The sequence below is a fragment of the Catharus ustulatus genome, chromosome 3 (assembly GCF_009819885.2).
Source record: "Catharus ustulatus isolate bCatUst1 chromosome 3, bCatUst1.pri.v2, whole genome shotgun sequence".
NCBI classification, from domain to species: Eukaryota; Metazoa; Chordata; class Aves; order Passeriformes; family Turdidae; genus Catharus; species Catharus ustulatus.
This window is the reverse complement of record NC_046223.1, coordinates 336,684-351,567: the sequence shown is the minus strand read 5'-3', so window position 1 is coordinate 351,567 and position 14,884 is coordinate 336,684. Positions and strand designations below refer to the sequence as shown.

The 14,884-nt window shown below is 51.8% G+C and overlaps 1 protein-coding gene and 1 long non-coding RNA gene across 2 annotated transcripts in view; one reads left to right on the top strand and one right to left on the bottom strand.

Moving 5' to 3' along the window:
• The window catches only part of LOC122149381, a 34,157-nt gene that overhangs the window by 8,868 nt on the left and 10,405 nt on the right, over positions 1-14,884 (top strand). The gene's annotated exons all lie outside the window — the stretch shown is intronic.
• Positions 10,641-12,960, bottom strand: LOC116993915. The gene is made up of 3 exons (XR_004417393.1): positions 12,788-12,960; positions 11,654-11,911; positions 10,641-11,123 (listed from the first exon to the last, which is right to left on the bottom strand). It is a non-coding gene; the product is annotated as an uncharacterized LOC116993915 (long non-coding RNA).

Below are 14,884 nucleotides of genomic sequence, written 5' to 3'. Positions count from 1 at the left end.
TTTTGTTAAATTGCTTTTGCTCTGACAATGCCTTTTAAAACCACATGCAATCTTAATTTAAAATACCCAATACCTCAAGGTATAGGGGCCCAGTGCTGGTTTCCAGCTTGGGATTTGTCCAAAACGATTCCCTCAGCTTAATACTGCTATTCCTCATTTTAATCACACAACAAATGTGGAGCCTGAATTCGCTTGTAAGAATCCATGGACCTGATCCAAACATCACTAAAAATCTGTGGGGCACAGACTGATTCCTGCCTGCCACCTCACTGTTGTCCAAATCCTGGGAAGGTTTCCCCAAGGAAGGGGCAGCTTTGGCACACACTAAGGGCAGAAAGCAAAGCTCGGCTTTCCCATTCCTTTTGGAAAATGGTTAATGGTGGGGAAATGCCGAATGTGGCAGGGCAGGACACTATTGCATTTTTATTTCCAGAGACAGAGTGGTGGAAAACAAACCCCCAAACAAACCAAGCAGCACTTGCAGGTCATGGCTCTCTTCTCCTCCCTGGCACGGAGCTCGAGGCCTCCACAGACTGGGGGTTCTGCTGTGGGTGCCAGCTCTGCACTGATCACTCAGCACTCAGCACAACACCCCACGCTCCCTCAGAGGCCCCTGGGTGCCAGATTTGCCCTCTGCCCACGGGAGCCTGCAGCCTCGAGGTGCGTGGTGGCATTTTGAGGCCATCCACGAGGAAGGGCCAGGCACAATGCTGGCCCTGGGCTCAGCCCATCCATCAGAGCTCCTCCGGCCTCCCACCTCCACAGATAACCTCCTTCCCTATGCTAATTCCCTCAGAACATTATGCAGACTGTTTATATTTCTGTACAGCCAGAACAGGCTGCTGACACAAATCAGCCATTAGCCATTCACACTGAGGAGTCTCCGCTAATTGTGCAGAATGTAATTAGTGATTATGTAATATCTAAGCTCTTGCAACTGTCATTAATGTCCACTATTCACCAGAGATAGTTCTTACTGAATTAGGGAATGATTACTGCATGCTAAATCTACTTAATCCTAAATATGCTAATTAACACCGCCTGCACTTTAGACAGTGGTTAAAAGCACTAGTCACCTCAAAAAAGGCTCTGATACACCACAACCCAAATTGCTTGCGATGGATTTTCCCTCAAAAGGTAAATTTGTTTAATTAAATGCTGTGGTAAGCTGTTGGGCACAGCCCTTGATTAGTGCAGCCCAAGGAGGGGCCTTCTGGAATGATCTCGTGAGGTGACATCACAGGGCAGCGATGCTCCTGCAGCATCCTGGGTCTCCTGGAGCATCCTGGGTGTCCTGGAGGATTCTGGGTGTCCTGCAGCATCCTGGGTGTACTGGAGCATCCTGGGTGTCCTGCAGCATTCTGGGTGTCCTGAAGCATCCTGGGTGTCCTGCAGGATTCTGGGTGTCCTGCAGCATCCTGGGTGTCCTGGAGCATCCTGGGTGTCCTGCAGGATTCTGGGTGTCCTGCAGCATTCTGGGTGTGCTGGAGCATCCTGGTTGTCCTGCAGCATCCTGGGTGTCCTGGAGCATCCTGGGTGTCCTGCAGCATCCTGGGTGTCCTGGAGCATCCTGGGTGTCCTGCAGCATCCCAGATCTCTTTCAGCATCCCAGATCTCCTACAGCACCCTGCTCCAGGCACAGCCTTGCCCCTGTGCCTGCCGCTGCTCCCCAACAGCTCTGACATGAGCAGAGCTCAATGTAAAACATCTTTCCAAAGGCTCTCCCTCCAGGATTAACCACCCTGCTCCTCAGGTCATAAACAACAGTATTCCTACAGGCAGATACAGAAGCTTCCCTCCATAAATTCTGGCTTAAGTCCTAATTTGAAGATCGATAGTGTAATTTTAAGATTGATTGTGTAGAACAGACTTCAAATATTAAATGCTGAAGGAATGGGATAAATAGAGCAATTGTACAGGTTTGAAAGGTCCCTTTCCAAGGCCTGGGGTGTTTAATGTATTCTGGGTTTCTGGGGAAGAAAAAGATATGGCTGTCATGAACCCCAGGATAATAGCAGCCTGTGATTTATGAAGATTCCTCCTGCTTATATATTTTAGATAAATAATGCCCCTGCGTGTGTCTCTGCACTCATTCATAACCAAAAGCTGCCCGGGCTGCGCGCAGAGCTTGTGCAGGAGCCTTTGGAATCCGCTCAGAGGGACGGGATAACTCAGGGATCAGACACAGAATAAGTCAGGATGTGTGACAAGGCCAGGAATGTCCCAGGCAGAGCCATGGAGCACGGGCACAGCCAGAGCCAGAGGTGTGCTCATCCTGGGGCAAACATGGCCCAGGGGGCAAACACAGCCCAGGGACCTCGCCACCTCCACGGAAATGAAAGAATTAGCCACACAATGAACCCCTAATTGCCTGGCAACAGCGTTTAGGCCCCATTAGGTAGATTTGTAGCTGCTTCCAGAGAAATAAACTCCTGTGTCATTAGATAACAAGGGAAGAAATAGGTTATTTCCTTTTTGAAAGGTATGAAAGCTTCCAATTGCCTGATGTACGCGCTCAGTAGATTATTTTCTGTCATCTCAGTTAATTGAATTTTACCCATTGCTCTTAGAATTCCTCCCTTTCGTGTGAGGTTAAAAAGTTCAGAGGAGTTCATATTTTTGAACGGCGTCCAGTTATCGCACGAGCCGGCTCCAGCTGTGCCAGGAAAAGGGAGCAGTGGCCAGCTGTGAGGGGATGGCTGCAGCATCCGGGTGACCGTGGAAAAATGTCACTGTCCAGGCAGCCTCCAGCTGGGACACGGCTGGGAGCCAAACCAATTCCTCGGCTGGCCCAGGGACCCTGGCCAGGTGGGGTGCACCAGCCAGGCATGGGAGGAGGGCTGTCTTGGCCACAGAAATATTACCAAACCCATCATCTGGTGACTCCAGAGCCGCTTGATTTTAAACCCTCCTGAAAAGCCAGCTCCATTTTCTGCTTTGGTGGAGCCCAATTCCCCGCGCCGGCGTAGGAGAATAGATCAGCCCCGGCAGCGGGGCGCTGCTATCCAGCTCCCAACTATTATGACACAGTTTCTATCAGAGCAGTTTTCTTCTCGGCCAGTCGAGTGGAATGATCCCTGAAAGCCGCGGTTTGCGGCAGGGGCGCGCTCGGCGCTGTCACAAATCCGTGGCTGCCCACACACAGGCCAGCGGCCGGAAAACAAGGACATGGAAAAGGGCCTGCAAAGGCAGCGGGGCTCGAGGCACCGGGCAGTGAGGAAGCAGCAGAAAAGCCAAGGGTGGGAGGATGCAATGTAAGTATGGAGAGATGAGTAAGGTGGAGCAGCCAGGCCCAAGGAATCGCTCCTTCCCAAAATCTCTGAGGTGCCGCGTGTGCCAGGAGCTGGGCGTGCCTCCCATCGCCTGCCAGCCCAGCCCAGCACCGGGAAACCTCCTCAGCACCTCAGGGGCATCCCAAACCTCTGGACCAGAGGGGTCAGGCACTGCTCCTTTTCCCCAGGAATGGGGGATTCAGGCTTGGGAGAGCTGCTTTGGAGAGCTGCTTTGATGCCAATCCGGCCTCTTCTTCAGCCGGTTTATGGAACTGGTGACAAGGACAGGAGAGCCCCACGGGCAGGGCTGTGACCCCACAGGGGCATGGGGAGCATTGCCACCATTTGGAGCCATCGAGATTGGGCTTCTGCTGGGTGATCCCAAAAACCATCCCTGGTGGGCAGCACAGACACCAGGAAGGGGGAGAAGGCGGAAGGGAAGAGAGGGGCTGCGCTTTTCCACACCGCCTTTTTGTTTTATTTGGTTTTAATTGCACCCCAGAGCCCCTTGTTTTCACCATCCCTAGTGAAGCAGGGCCAGGGAATGGGAGGGCTGGCGGTGGTGGCCGGAGCGGGGCGGGAGGACAGCGTGGAGCCGTGTGCGGGGATAACCTTGTAATCTACAGAAATCTGGGAATTATGATGGATATTACATAAATCAACCCCCCTGTGTCAATAAGGAAAAAAACATTTTTAAAAGAAAAGCAGCTGATAATTAACCCTGAGAGCACGGGTTTAACCCAGATCACCTTGGGGAAGCGCCCGGACAAAGGCAGGCATTCATCCCCGGCCTTTCTCATTTAAATAACCCGGCCTTCATTGGCTCCTGAGGGATTGCTCGGGAGCGGCTAAACCGGAGGTTTGTTCGGGTTTGATGTGTAGTCGCATTGATTTCCCCCTCCCTCATCTCAATAAAAGGCATTTGATGGAGCCCCGGAGCGGGGCAGGGTGAGGCATCCCGCAGCTCCCAGCAGCGCTGTTTGCCAGCCCGCAGGAGCTCTGCTGGCTCCTCCAAGCCCATGGAGCTGGAGGATGGCTCTGATGGCATCACATCCCGGCGTTCAGCAGCCACGGCCTCATTATTTCTTAGCAAATTAGCTCTGCCCCGAGAAGCTGTGGCTGCCTCTGCATCCCTGTGTCCAAGGCCAGGCTTGGAGCAACCTGGGATCGTGGAAGGTGTCCCTGCCTGTGGAATCAGATGAGCATTATGGTCCTTCCAACCCAAATCTTTCTGGGATCCTCTGCCTTGAATCTGAGTCTGCCTTTTGGCATTTTCAGGAGCCCATAGGATCACTGAGGTTGGAAAAGCCCTCTAAGATGAAGTCCAGCTGTTCCCCCAGCACTGCCAAGGCCACCACTAACCCACGTCCCCAGGTGTCCCATCCACACATCTGTTAAATCCCTCCGGGAATGGTGACTTCCCAACAGCCCTTCTGGACAAGAGATGTTTCCCAATATCCAATCTAAATCTCTGCTGCTGCAGCTTTTGAGGTCATTAATCCCACGGTGTCTCCTCAGACAAACATCTGGCCAGTTTTGCTCTCGGGGCACCCAGGGAACCTGCCAGCCCCTCTCACTGCTCAGACCAGGCCCCAGGGAAGCATCTCCAGGCTGGTTCCTGATGCTCCTTGCTTTTTCCCTGCATCCATAGCTATTCACAGGGCAGCACTCAAAATCCCACATTCAACCCCCGTGTTTGCTCTGGTTTTCCCTATCCACAAGCCATGCGTGCGTGTGAGTGCTGGGACCAGGATGGAGCAGGGATTGCTCCAGGGGGGAAAGCTGCAGGCTGGCAGCGAGGGAGAGCTCCTGACCGTGCTCCTTCCTCCCATGGCTGCTGCTGGAAAGCCCAGCAGGGACATTCCTGCCCCACACGGGGCTGGAGAAGCCAGGCAGGCAGCCCTGGGAGGGAGGACACACAACCTGCCCGCGCCGCCCTGCTCGCGCGGGGCTGCTGCCGGTGATGGACACATCCTTATTCGTAAGTATTTAATGTTTCTTAGGAAGCACTTCTAAAAGAAATTGGTATGTAATGACAGCACTCACTGGAAAACAGGCCGATTATAAAATGCACTAACTTATCTGGTATTCATTTGAAAAGTAAATGGATGCAAGTAAAGGTGAGAGTTCACTACCAATTCAAATATTTTGCTCTAACAGGCTCTAGCACTCCTACTTTAATTCAAGCAGAAGCACAAGTATGAATAATCAAACTGGATGATGCTCATCAAAACCTTTGTGCCTTGCACCATTTCAAATGGTCATTGAAGCTTAATGGCAAAAAATTTACATTATTCCTTTAATTTGTATTCTGTTCCTTCCTTCTGAGTGATGTGATTGTGATTTTCTGTTGCCGGCTGTATTATTTTGATGCAAATGTTATGTGCTGCTACAGTCCAATTTCCTGCTTCGCCCTCCCCTTTTCTTCCCCCAGGAAAGAAACGACAGCTAAAATAGTTCAGAATTGGGGAGGGATTCTGAAATAGTTCCTTAACTACCGCTCCTAATTAAAGCAAACAATGCAGGGTCTTGAAGCACCCTGAAAAGCTGAAAATTAATTATTAGCTGAAGGGGGAGGGAAGTGTGGCTTCGCTCCCCGGACCTTCAAAAAAAAAAAAAAAAAAAGAGAGAGAGAGAGAAAAGTGAGGGATCCCAATTCTGCCTACAAAAGAATTAGAAAAGAAAATTTGTAATTCAGTTAAAAACTCCTTTTGCTGGCACATAATCATCTAGGGATGAATGCTTTATTGAGAGGCATGGGGCTGCAAACCAAAGCCTTGCAAACAGGAGGCCCCCGGGGTGCTCCCGGCACGTAATATATGCACCGACTAATTTATTGCGCTGTGACTAATTTCCATTCCTTGTGCTCGGAGTTGCCTGGCTAATTACAGGGATGTTTTCTTAACTTGGGTAATTGCGCTGCCCGCGCGCGCGCCCCACGCCGGCTTTGATGCGCCCCCACGGGGCGGCCGCGCGGGGCGCCGCCCTAATTAGATTGGCTGCTTTAATTAGGGGAGATGGATGTGGGGGTGCTCCAGCCTGGCAGGGCAGGGGGACGGCGCCCAAGCCGTGGGCGCTTCCACGGTGGCGAGGATGTACCCAAAACCAAAGGACATCCCGGTGATACGCCGCCACCCATCCCGTTCCCAGCGGAGCCGAGCTCCCAGCAGAGCTTTGTCCCTCCAAACGCACACGAGGGCACAGCGAGCCCCATGTGCCCGTGTCACCGCCGCCTCGACGCCTGCTCAGCCATCTCCAGAGCTGCTGCCTTAATTCCTCCCGTTGCAGTCACTCAGGCGGCCGCGGTTCTTGTTAGACAGATAAGCACTTCCTTGAAATAATTCCAGCACTCAGCTCTAATAAAGAAGGTTTCTTTGCAAGGGCCCTCGGTGCAAGGGGCTTGGCGCTGCTCGCTGCACAGCGTGGGTCAATTGGGTTCTGCCCTGTCCTCTCTCCTGCCCAGCTATTGCCTTTCTCCCACTGAAGAGCAGCCCGGGACACCCATCCAGAGCCAGCCTTAATAAAAGCTTGACATCTGAAATTGTGCTGCCTTACCCCTAGCAAAGATTTGCTCAAGATCCTGGAAAAGTGATGTGGTTCCAGTAAAACCCCATCCCCTGGCAGGGAAGGGCAAGGGAAGGTGTGAAACCTCAGTGCCAGAGGCTCCCACAGGGTGCTGGCGATGGGGCCACGTGGGAAGCATCGCTTCCCGCCAGGATGTGCCAGTTCTTGCAGGACTGGGCCTCACCCACACCCACGGGATCCTGGCCGAGACCACAGGGAGGGACCGTCCAGCTGGAAGTCTGGGCAGCACCAAGAGTCCTTGGGTTACCCTGTGGAATTCCACAGGGGCTCTGACAGACCCTGTGTTTCTCCAAGGCGGCTTAAGCTCTCCTCCAGCTGGAGATGCTTTTCCCCAGCAGCCTGAGGAAACATAGTCATTTTCCTTTTATATTCAAATAAACAAACCAAGAGCTTCAGCTCCTGTTCAAAGCTGGGCTGTGAGCTGGTTTCAACACCTGAGAGAAGGAGAAATTCAGTGTCTCTGCCACAGAGTGAATTGACAGGGGTGGATCCAGCACAGGAGATTCTCTCCACGGCTGCCCAGCCAGGCCCTGAGTGCAGCTGCCCAGCAGCCCCTTCCCAGCACACCAGCAGGCTGCAGGGCTTGGAACAGCTCGGCTTGTTTGCCGAGCTCTGTGCAGCCCGTTGTGCCAAGCCAGCCGTTCCCAGGTGGATTTTGGGCCGAGGAGCCCGTGGCACGCGAGGCTCTCGTGGCCTGCCGGGCGCCACGGGCACGTGGGAGATGCTCACGTGTGTGAAGCATCTTCTCAGGCTCACGCTTGCTGTGAGAAAGGAAATGAAAAGAGTCTTTCCCTCTCCAGCTGCTTTCGGCATCTCCCTCCTAATAACTTGGCATATTCACTTAATACAGGCCGGCTCCTTCCAAGTCGTTAGCGGCGGCGGGAGACACAGCCGGAACGCTGACCCGGTTTGCTTGCCAAGACAGAGCAAAGAGAAACCTTCACATAATCATTTCCAAACATTAAAATGGCTCCATTGTCATTATAGCTGAGAGATTGAATTCGCCTCATCAAAGCGGCGTATGACAGGTGACTCAATAGGCTGGTGCCAAGCGCGGAGGCAGGAGATTAGCAGGGCACTGATATCATTATTTCCGCCTATCACAGATTCGGCAGGGAGGCAATTGTAATTTCTGGGCTTATTAGTCTGCATTCGCAGGAAAAAACCTGGTGATAAACCTCAGTGTGACAGCCAGGCATTTGTGCAGCAAGTGCTGTCACAGTGACACTTGGAAAATGCCAATGTGGATACGTTCTCCTAATCCCCCCTAATGGAGGTTAAAGCCTGGCACAAAGGCACTCTTATCGCTGATCGGGACACTAATAACATTTGCATTTTTAAGTTAAATATAGTAAGTAAAGAGTAAGTCTCCTCCTCTCGGCTCCGGCAATTAGCTGGGCCTCGGAAGGATGAGAGCCGAGCGGAGATTCCGGCGGCCGGGCTCTCTCCCGCGGCATTCCCAGAGCTGCGCCTCCCCTCTCCATGCCCTGGATGGCACCTGGCAGAGCTGGCTGCTCCCCCAGCAGGGGCTTGCACACACTTTTACAGGTGGTTTTGCTTAGGAGGGACAGAGCTCTTAGGGTTGCATTTTTTCCTGCCCCAAGGTGCCGGCTGGGCTTGGGGTTCCTGTGGGAATTCCCTCCGTGTGCCACGGACACGCACACGCTCCGCAGGAATTTCTTAAGGAAAAGAATAATTACAGGTGGTAAACTGTTACTTTTCCACATTTAAATAAGAGACCAATTAAGAAGACTATGTAATTCAATTCTGGAGTGAGTGCCACTGAATTCAATTTGTTTCAGGTCAATGAATATAATGTGAAGTTATTAACAAAAAGGTCAGGGACTGCATATAAAATATACACACATGACACAGGCAGAGTAATTAGTACACATTTCACATGTTCTGCTGCTCAGACATATGGTGTAGAAAACCTGAGCGGGATTAGATGGTAATAAATGTTCCCTTCTCCCTCCCACCAGCTCCCTGTTTAAATGGGGTTTATGGCTATTCCCGTGTTGGTTCCAGGATCTGCCGGAGGCTGAGCGCAGGGCAAAGCTCCCAGGAAAGCTGGGACTGTCCCAGGGTGAGGGATCCCCATGGAGCAACTCCAGGACAGTTTCTGGGGACCTCATCCCCAGGCCATGCCAACAGAGCCACTCCTTTGTGGCACCCTCACCAAGTTTCTCCATGCCTGTTTGCCACAAGTGCACACTCAACGTGAAGTTATTGCATTAATGATAATAAAACACGCAAATTATATGGTTAGGCACTGGTTGAATTTGAAAAGGTCTATTATACATATGGCAAAAAAAATTTAAAAAAGGGTAAAGAAGCCCCAAACACTATTTTGACCCTAAGCTTGAGTATTGGACACCTGGATTCTCTTGCAGGTAAAGATGCACTTTCATGGGGGAGGAATATGGGGACTTGGGGAAAATTCCTCTGAAAGTGACTGCAGAGCAAGAAATCCCAGGGTATGAGAGCTCTGCCCAGCACCAGAGGTGCTCTGGTGTCCAGTCAAAGCTGCTCCTTGGGATTCTCTGCTGGTAAAGGATAACCCCGATGGGTTTGTGTGCTCTGGTGTTTTCCCTGGCACCTTGTGTTCAGAATTAGATACACAACCCATTTCACCTCCTGATATGCTAAGGAAATGAAGTGGTTTGTGCATACTGACTAAGAATTACCATTTGCTACTTGAACTTGGGAGCAGAATCCTCAGCTGGAGATATTTGTTCTACCCATTTCTCCTGTTTGGGTTTTGTGCAGCTGGCTGCAGAAAGCAGCAGGAAAAGCAGGGAGTGGAGAGCTCCAGGAATGGTGGGGACAGCCCTGGATCCATACGTTTGTGTGCCAAGAGGGAGCTGTGACGTGACACTGGCTCGTGCAGGGTCAGGGCTGAATTACACCTGAGATGGGTGTGCTCATGGAAGTTGCACTGGCCAGGTGTTCCAGGCAGGATCCCACCTCCAGAGCAGACAGCAGGACTCTGGGTTTGCTCCAAGGAGCAGACAGCCTGTCCTCAGATCAGGGAGAGGGGCCTGCTGAGGTGTGGGCTGGCTGCAGCTCTGCAGCTGTGGCCTGTGCCTCACCCCATGGGGATCCCACCGAGATCCAGGGCTGCACACCAATCCCAGGCACAGCAGCAGCCTCCAGGAGCTGCTCCCAGGCACAGCACAGCCTCGCTGGGCTGGTGGGACAGGGTGTGATCAGTGCTGCTGAAACCACTTCCCAAAATCCAGCATCCCGTACTCTTCCACGAGAAGGGAACAGAGGAGGGGCAGCTCAGCAGGTAGCTGAGTATGCCATGTGGAGAGGCCAGAAAAAAGGCAAACAAACAAGAGAAATCTATTTTGTCGTTAATTAAGGAGTCATCCCCCCCACAAACAGCCCCTTTGCTCTCCCCCTGATTCCCTGATCTTTAAAAAGCACTGAAGCAATTTATTCTCCATTTTACTGTGCGTTGGAAGTGAATAAGTAAATAAAAAGCAGGGGAATACCTGTATGAATATGAAACACCTATTTGTTTTCCCTTTCCCCCTCCCCATCTTCCTTCTGAGTTCTGTGTTTCCCTCCACACTAAAACCCCACGGCACGACTCCCCAAACCCCATCCCGAGCGATTCCTCTGTCCCTCTCCATCCCCCCAGTGCCTGGGCTGGGGTTCAGCGGGCACGCCGGGGTTTTGCTGAGCGTTTTCCCTGCAGGAAAGGGGGGTGAGCAGAGGGGACGCCCCAATCCCCGCTCCCCTCTCCCCGCTCCCCGCAGGGTCGGCGCCCCCGGCTCCGCAGGCTCTCAGCGCTCCCGCTCCCCGGCGCTCTCATTAACTGAGGATTGCGAATGGGTCAGCAGATCTATACACTCCTGTGTTCCTCGGCCCGCTTTATTTATTTCTTTCTTTTGCAGGATGCTGAATAACTAACCTTTCCCTCAATAGGCAGATTTAAAAAAAAAAATAGGATCCATCGCACAGCAGCAGGATAGCCTTGCTCTGTTTTGACCTTTCTGAAATTAATTTCCCAATCTTAGCTTTCAAAATCAGAGATTGAAAAGACCTATTAGATCAGCCAATCCATCTTATCACTAGTACGGCAGCAAGCAGAGACCCCAGCCAAGTGCTTCTCCACACAGGGAAAATATTCTGGAATAAGACGGGGCATGAATTTAAAGTGAAATACCTGTTCCGGAATATTCTGCACGCGGATGTGTGCTCTGGGATAACTGCATGTGGTCCTGACTTTGTTCAGTTGACACCTGGAGCCACTCACTGGAACAGAGGGGAGAGAAAAAAATCCCATTTTAGGATAAGAAGTACCTTTAGTGGGGTAGCTCTGGGCAGTGATTCCCCCTGACCATTTTTTCCTGTGGCTCACAGGGCAGCACTGCCAGGGAGGAGAGGGATGGGTGCTCAGGGAGATTCCCCCTGACCTGTGAGGATGTGGATCAGGACAGAATTCCACTCTGCAGCTGCCCCAGGAGCGTGGGATGTGAGCAGACACCTCCCCAAGCTGCAGTGCGGCTCCTCTGATGGGGACACAGCTCTGCCCAGCAGCTCCCTGCTTTTCCAGGGGGTAAACCCCCAAATCTGACAGTCTGCAGCACCCACAGAGCTGCCCTGGCCAGCACTGCCAGCCCATGGGGAGGGCCCCAGGCAGGCCCCTCGGTGCAGGGATGCTCCTGCTTCCCTCCCCTCCCATTCCCCTCGGGATCCCTGAGGCTCTGAAGGTCGCGTTTCAATGCCAGCACTGCTGACCTGGAGGGGACAGGTCACCACCCTGGGCTGGCCTCGGTGCCCACCTCCATCCTCAGCGCCCAGCAGTGTCTGGCAGGCTTGGGTGTCTCCAGGCAGAGCTCTTGGGATGCCTGTGGGGTCTGGATCCTGCTTCTCCCAGGAGAAGGAAGCTGTTCTTGCGGGTGTCACCAACTCAGGGCACTCAACAAGTCCGCAGCCAGCGCCAAAAGATCAATATTGACACTTCAGACCATTTCTCTCAATTTGTCTTCTCGTCGACCGTCGGGGCAAAGTTCCACTTTTCCGATACCTTGGGTTCTTGGCTAATAGAAACAAATAAAGTGAGAGCTTCTGTCCACAATGGGCGAGGAGCATCCATTGTCGGCGGGCGCTAATCGGATTAAATTGGCTCCTGGCTCTATTGCTCGGGGATAACTCACTCCTAAATTTTTTCCCATCTCAAGGGGAAGGGCCATTGTTGCTTTTCCACCCCCCTTTTCCCTATTTAAATCTGACGGATAGAATGAGGGATGGCTGGAGCTGCCGGCGGTGCCGCGCCTGGGGAACAAAGAGCGGAGCCCAGCCCGGGGCTGTGGCTGGTGCTGGCCCCCAAACCCTTCTCCCGGCTGGACACACCCCGGAATCACCGCTTCTCCCCTCTGGAAAACGCATTTAAAACCTGGACAGGGCCAGGCAGGGAAAATCCCGGGGCTGTCCGCGCCCAGGCCGCTCCCCATTAGCATTTTGATCCGCACCCCTGGCACCAGCCCCTCGGAAGGAGCAGCAGCAGCAGCAGCCGCGTTCCTGCGAGCAGCCCGAGGAGAGGGGCGGCCTTAAATAATGCCACCTTCGGAGGGAGGCCCCAGCTACATTTTGCCCAGAGTCTGATAATTTTCAAAGCTATTGGCAACCTGGGAATTTTCCTGCCTTATCACCAGGGCTCAGCTAACTTCACTAACACTAATCAGAGCTGGAATCATTCATTCAAGGATTGCATGATCATGTTTTTCTTTAGCGGTGACAGCTGCCTGAGCCGCATTAGCAATGCAGATGAGTCAGCCTAATAGGTTAATGCAGAACACGCGAAAATTAGGTTTAATCCCCAGTGAAATAATCTAACATTTTCACATTTCTTGATGTTGGGATAGAGACATTGGTGGTGACTCAATTAGGTGTAATGTAGATCAAAGCAAATTTACCTTCTGGCTGAACCTTCCCCGTAGTTTAGATAGAAGAATATAAGGGTTCTTTACTAATTGGCCGGTGGCTGTGGGGAGAATTCGAGGGGAAGCGTGCGGGATGTGCAGGATGCGGGTGTGGAGCGGGGCTCTGCCCTGCCCGCAGCCCCTGCTCCTCTCCGTGCCCACGAAGACGTCTGGGGGGTTTTCTGGAGTTTTATTTCATTCCTCACGCCCCCCCGCCCGCCTCACCCCGCCCGCCGTTCGTTTTTAATGTCCCGTGCCGCAATATCCCCGGCGAGGTTTGAAAGACCTTGTGTGATAAAAGGAGCATATAAAGGAGAGGAAGAACCCCACCCACCGGCGCGCGTCCGTCTAATGTTTTCATTCCCGGGGAATAACATATCAAACAGCAATCGCTTTCAGTCATAAAGGGAGGGGAACAAAAAATTACATGCCCTCAGTTGCCAAATTATTTTTTTGCCTTGACATCTTAATTCTTAATCCTTGTGTGTGGTCAAATCAGCCTACTATAGACAACCAATCAAGCAATTATTCCTAAATTATATTTGCCCAGCTCACATTGATTGGTTATTCTTTTCTTATTGGGTAAGCTCATTAATTCCGAGCAGCTTGCTTATTATGCTTTCCACATCATTTTCCTTCGGAGCCTATCTACTCACACCAGCCTGCTGATGTTTCAAGATGCCACGCAGAAAAAAAAAGGCCGAGTGATCTATTGCATTGTCTCTTCCAGCAATTACAATTCACATTGCTGATTAACTTTGATGTGAAAACTAATGAGATAAGGCAAGTTATCAAGGCGGACCTGATCGTCATCTCATTTATAGAGCATTTGCCATCAGTGAATGACAAAAACTAATGAAGATGTATCTGACAGCAGGCTGAGCCGCGGCCGAATTTCGTTTCTCATCAGCGAGTGCTCTGCTTCGAACTCATCAGTCTATCTGAAACATGTGGAAATTAGCTTAATAATGAAAACACTTCATCCAAATAGACAAATGTTTACATTAAAACAGCTACATGATAAATAGATGTTAAAGATTTTATGCCTTCTTGAGTCTAAACAATGGAGCACGAAATATGTTCTCATATTCACTAAATCATGCCCATAAAGCTCCCTCCCCACGTGCCGCCGCCGTACCTGCGGGCTGCCCTGCTCCCTGCGGCTCACGGAGCCTGGGCTGGGCTCTAACCCGGGCCAGGACCGGGCTGGCCCTGCCCGCACCTGCGGCCAAACCCGCTTTTTGGGTGCTGCTGCTGCTGCTGTGCGCTGACATTTACCCAACGCAGGCAAGTTGCCCCCGGGCAGAGTGCAAAAAGTACGGGCGTAATTCGTGTAAATAAAGCAGCGTTTCTTGCCAAAAAGCCGCCTGCAGTATCAGTCTAGTTCAGAAATGTTGTGATAAAAGGGAGGCAGGCAGGCAGGGCTGCTCCCATTTTTAATATTGTGGCTTCGGTATCTTTATTTATGAGAGACTATTTCATATTTGTCGGGCGCTGTTTCACAGTGTCCAAACGCATCCCCAAGACGTTTTTGTATCTGGAATAAAATATTCGTCCATCACCTGGGATCAGAACAATACTATTTTTAATTAAAAAAGGCATAAGGGTGAAACTCTCGCTTTAAAAATTATTCTAAGAACTGCGATGCTTCAATTAAAATAAAGAATCGGTAAAAGGTTCTCTTCCTTTACCATGGTATTTCCCTCTCCCTCAAAAACATATATGGATAGATTTTAAAGCGCTGCCTCCTCTAGGAAAAAAACAAACACATTGTAAAGGCAACTTGAAATTTGATGTCAAAAAAACCCCGATCATCCGAGCGGGCTAAAACAAACCCCCAAAACCAGCAGAGCCTTTGCGGAAAAGGAGCCCGAATAAATCCGCGCAGCGCACACAGGGGCTCCGGGCCGGCAGTGGCTGTCCCAGCCCCTCGGGCCGCACTCTCCGCGTCCCCTGGCCGGCCCGGAGCACATCTGGGCTGGCTGCCCCGGCCCGGGCTGGCCGGCATTGTGCGGCAAAGATTAGCCCGCACAAAGGGCCCGCATCCCGGCCAAGTTAAAAGAAAAGCCTGCTAGGAAGCGCCGGCGACAA